This window comes from Diabrotica undecimpunctata, chromosome 2 (genome assembly GCF_040954645.1).
Source record: "Diabrotica undecimpunctata isolate CICGRU chromosome 2, icDiaUnde3, whole genome shotgun sequence".
Lineage (NCBI taxonomy): Eukaryota > Metazoa > Arthropoda > Insecta > Coleoptera > Chrysomelidae > Diabrotica > Diabrotica undecimpunctata.
Genome location: NC_092804.1, coordinates 63119080 through 63124856, shown reverse-complemented (window position 1 = coordinate 63124856; position 5777 = coordinate 63119080).

Below are 5777 nucleotides of genomic sequence, written 5' to 3'. Positions count from 1 at the left end.
GAATTTTTCCCAACTTTTCTTTTTCTCTTTCTTAACTATCTCTTTAACTTTTGTTCTTTGTCTCTTATAATTTTCATATTTTTGTTGTTTTTTGTCTTGGATGTATTCTTTCCATAATTTCTTCTTTTCTTTTATTTCCCTTTTCACTTCATCGTTCCACCAAAATGTTCGTTTCCCTCTGTTGTTATTTCTTGTGTTTCCACATATTGATTTAGTTGTTTTTATCATCGCATTTTTAAATTTTCCCCATTCTTCTTCTATTGTTTCTGTTATTTCATGTTCATTGTCCATCTCTTTCTCTAGTCCTTCTGAGTATCTTATTCTCGTTGTTTCTTCCCTTAGTTTATAAATTTTTATTATTTCTTTGTGTTTTCTGTTTATGTTCTCATTTCTTTTTATTTCTTTTCTTTTGATTTTGAATGTGGTTTCTAGTAGATAGTGGTCACTACCAATTTCATAACTCCTTTTCACCCTTACGTCTCTTATCCAGTTCTTCTCTGTTTTTTGCACGATAGTATAGTCTATAATTGATTGTTCGTCTGTTGATTTGACTTCTCTTGTGATCTTGTGTATCCTTTTATGTTGGAAGTGTGTGCTCATAATCACCAGGTTATTGTCTAGACAGAATTCGAGTAGCAATTTTCCATTTTTGTTTAGTTTGTCCTCCCCATAAGATATGATGACATTGTTCCATTTTTCTGTTTCTTTCCCTACTCTACTGTTCATGTCTCCTGTGATCACAATTTTCTCTGTACAATCATTTATCACTTCTTGTAATTTGTCCCAGAATTCATTCTTTTCGTTTTTTGTTGCGTCTTTATCTGGTCCATAACATATGATTAGGTTTGTATTGGTTTCCTCTGTATCCATATCTATGTCTACTCTTAGTATACGTTCGTTCTAATATATCCAATTTTTTATTTTGTTGATACTCTCCTTCTTTATCATGCACGCTACTCCTGCCTGAGCTCTCTTCGTTTCTTCCACTCCACTGTATATTAGTAACATTTCGTTTTCTAATATTATTGATCCTTTTTCTTTTTTCTTTGTCTCTGTTATAGCTATTATTTCAATGTTCTTATCTCTAATTTATTCCTCCAGTTCTATTTCCTTCCCATTTATACCTCTCACATTCCATGATGCCATTTTCCAAATTGTTTTGTTCTTTTCTGTGTTTAAGTTGTACTTCAATTTGTTTTTACTTCCGTTTGTGTTATTATCTTTAGATCTGCTCATGTCCCTGTTCTGTGCCTGTTTTGTTTCTCGGTCCGTCATTGTGTTTTCTTCAGCTAGTTTTTTAAACCAGTTGGTTCTGTATTGTATGTTATTTTTTCTATCCGGCTTGTTTTTTGATTCCATTTCCACTTAATGCATTCAATAACTATGAAACCATATCCAATTTTTGTCCTTTTCCCATTAGTCTTTTCATCTACTGCTATCTTCCTAAGATTTCTTTGTATCTCTATCTCTTTTAATGTTAGGTCACATTCTATATATACTCTATGTTGCTTATAGTTTATTAGTTTACCCTTGGCTTTCAGTATTTTTATTTTATCTTCGAATTTTTTACATTCGATAACACACATTGTTTCATTTATCTTTTTTACCCTATTTATTTCTGATTTTACTCCCATTTTTGTTTCTATGAAGTTCTCCAAACTTTCATATCAGTCGAAAATATTGCCGACAAAATTTTCTCTCTTACGATATTGTATACGACGAAATATGATAAGGTCGTATGAATACATCACATATTTTATTCGGAGAGGAACGAAGGAACATAGTCATTTATACTTAGAAGAAACAAGGTAGTGTTCAGAACTAAGCCTTGTTTTGAAAAGTAAGTGATGCATGTAATATTTGATTTTAATTAGGATCAAATTAATTTTTAACCACAATTCCATTATAAATGCCCACGCCATTGATGGGCAGCACTAGGTTTTCGCTGATTTATCCGATGTACTAATTATTATTTGCACTGAAAATGTAAATAAGCATTTTAATGCATAAGCTAAATTGTCCAAGTTAATAACAATACCGATTACCTACTATGTTTTATCGATAGCAATACGGTTTATACAGAGCGAAACACAAAAAGATGTTTACTCGCTAAGTATAAGCTCGAAATCTCTAGTTAATTTTAAAAATACAAAAAACATAGTATTAGCATTGTTTAATATTATTAGTCTATATTTAATGGTAATCAACCACAAAATTTATTTTAAATAATTTGAAATATTTTTTGAGAAGTATGTTCTTTTAAATAAAAGTATATTTTGATTAAAAGACTATATTGATAACTGTAATTAACAAAAAATAACGACAATTTAACTTTCGGTAATTGGTAAGACACCTATAAACGAGAAATTGATATTTTCAAACAGAAATATTGAAAAAAATAAGGAGAAGTACCAAAATAATTTTTTGTTTCCCTAATCCCTACTTACTTTTTACCAATAAAAATTAAATTTTAGGTTCTTTTTTTTGTTATGACTAAACTTACTATAAATATATAGTTATAATCAATGAAGATAAATGACTATTATTCAAAACCAAATGCTAAAATGTCGGGTGATATTACTAAAATGGCTAAAATTTCGTAACTAATGTACTTTCCAATACAATTGCAGCTATCCATCAATGCACTTGTAGAAGTTTTCGTACACTTGGCAATATCAAATTTATGAACGAAAACAAAAATTAGGTTAATTTGGTTTTTGGCAACAGAATTTTCACTTAAGCAGTTAAATTAAAAAGTTATTGAATAGCTAGTAAAATTTCTCGATACATAGTTTCATCTTATAAATGTAACTTGTCGTTTTTGGTTAGACTAGGTTTTTTAATCATATTTAATCTTACTTTTTTTATTATTTTAGGTTTTTATTCATCTTTATAAATATATTATTTATCGTATTGTTTTGTATATTTATTTTCTTATATTTTATCTTTCTCTAGTTCACGTATAGCTGACATCTATTTTTAAGTATTAAATATTGTACAACCTCAAAAACGTAAGACGTTGCATGTATACAGTGATGAGTATCTTACCACCCGGCAAAATAGCGGAAAGGATAGAAGACAGATTAAGTTGTGAGATAGTACGAGGTAAGGCTAGTATTAGACGTGTCTGTTTGACTTCAGTCATAATTATACGGATGACCTCGAAAATATTTTATTTTAATAATTTCTGATGTTAGAATAAATGATTAAATATATTAAGATATATTATAGTAAAAAACATTAATTAGTAGCGATTTTAAATTATAAATCTTTAAGTTTATTTAATAATAAAAAAAAAAACTGAAATATTTGACTAAACTAAAGGTAGGTATGTTTAGTCCGAAAACAATTGTTGTATGTGGAATTGGTGTAATAGTTAGAGGCGTGGTCTATTGACAAGAAGATTGGGGTTCAATTCACACCAAGGGTAAAATTTTTGTTTTACTCAATCAAAAATAATAGAAAATATGATACATATTAGGTAACAAGTTTTCGAAAAACTCATTATTTACAATTTATTCTTATTCAAATGTTATAAAATAGAAATACAAAATATTTCAAATTAAATTCCAGTTTTACAGTCTTCAGTTGTGAATGGAAAATAATCCATTGAAGACTGTTTAATGTCAAGTCCATCACTAAATTCTCAGTGTTAATATCAATTCCTCTGTACAGGTAATGATTTTCAAAACAACTGACGACATTGGAATGGATGCGCGCGAACAGCTACCTGCTTTATAGCTAACCAAATCATCAAGCCTTCAAGTTATCAAATAATAACACACCGAGAAGTGTTATTTATGGTAAACAGAAACTTTTTATTGAAAAAACAATTCGTGAAAAGGATTTTAACGGTCGAGGAAAAAGTGCAAATTGTTGTCTGGCATGTGAATGGATTATCAGACAAAATGATTAGACAACAATTTGTAAATATGTTTCCAAATAAGCCGGCTCCATCACGATCAACAATTCAGTCTATTATACGTAATTTTTTTACTTATGGATCCGTGTTCGTTCCAAGAGGAGTTCGCAGACGAAGGGAGGTAAATCCAGATTTGGAACTAAGGGACACTTTGATTTGTGCAAGTATTAAGCAAAATACTTCTCGTCTCAGAGAACAATATGGAATTCCAAGATTTAGAGTAGGTGAAATTTTTTAAAGACATCGATACCGTCCCTATAAACTTCATAAATCCAACGAACAATTCCCTGGGGATCAATATAGACGTTTAGAATTTTGTCAAACTGCAATGGAAATGTCACATCAAGATAAACATTTTTTAGAGGACGTTTTGTTCACCGATGAATGTACGTTTTCATTGCATGGCCGTCACAATTCAATCAATGCTAGGTATTGGTCTCGAGGAAATCCTCGTCAGATTTATGTCGCTCGTACCCAGTGTCTTCGAAAAGTAAATGTTTGGGGAGGCATAATAGGGAATCATGTCATTGGTCCATTTTTTATAGAGGGTATGTTGACTGGGCGGAAATACTTGGAACTTCTGCAAAATTAAATTGTCCCAACCCTTCGTAATTTACCAATAACTTTCGATTCCAAACGATTTCAACACGATGGTTGTCCTGCACATAATTCTCGCATCGTCAGTGAATACCTCAGTGCGACTTTTCCTAATCGATTGATTAGTGGCCACGGAGATATTTTTTGGCCTGCGATCTTGCACCTTGATGAGAACATCGTGCCTTGAACTCTGATCCATCAGACTTTTATAATTCTTTAGTGACAGTTTGGGTTATTCTTCTGCTGCTAGTGAAGGCTTATTTGAACATATTGTAAATACGTTTATTTACAATATTTTTTTATTTTTGTAGAATTTTTACTTATTTAAACATTCTTCAAAAGTTCTTTTAATTTTGAAGAATTTTTACTTTATTTTCGAAAGTACGACGATACTATTTTGTCAATAAGATTTTTTGTTTTAACTTTAAACACTTCTAATACTAGTAACGACTGACATAAATGTTTAATGATTCAAAGCAAAGCGATCTTTGCATAATTTCAAATTATTAAAAAAAAAAAGAAGAAAATCACATGTGGGTTTTGAACTCTAATCGTCTGCAATGTCTGTGTCGCAATGTCGAATTCTTACCACTAATCCACGAAGGATTTATAATTATTCTGTCACAAGAGTGTATGAAACTCCTCAAATCATAGTAGAAATTATTCTTGGTTAATAATTTAAAACTTTAGATTAAATAATCACTATTAATTAAATTATTTTATTCACATTTTTGCTTTATTGTGGTCAATCAGTTTTTACTTTATGCGAAATTAAAAAATGGAAATACGTCACACATTCGACGTTACTCATAATAATTATGACCGAGGTGATTTAGCTCGAAGCTAACGTCTAAAGGTGTGAGACTATCGCTAGTGATAATGTAATATAAATTATAGGTTTCTCCGATTATTTCTCACCTCTACGAGTTTCATCTCTTTTTATTTCACAAGGTAACTGTGTTTTCTATCTCTTACGTTAAAAAGCCGGGTGGTAAGACACTCATCACTGTATAACATTTTACATATAACCATTATTGTGCGTTTATTGTTTGTCACTCCAACACAAGAATAATTTTTTTACTTACCTACAACTTTCTGCTTTTTTTAAAATAAAAACTAAAATCATCATAATTATCAACAATCAGCTAATCGCATCAACTGCTGGACATAGGCCTTTCTCAGTTCTCTCCAGTGTTCTCTACACTGGGTCGCTTTTAGCTATTATTTTTACATTGTCGATTGATCGGTATAACAATAT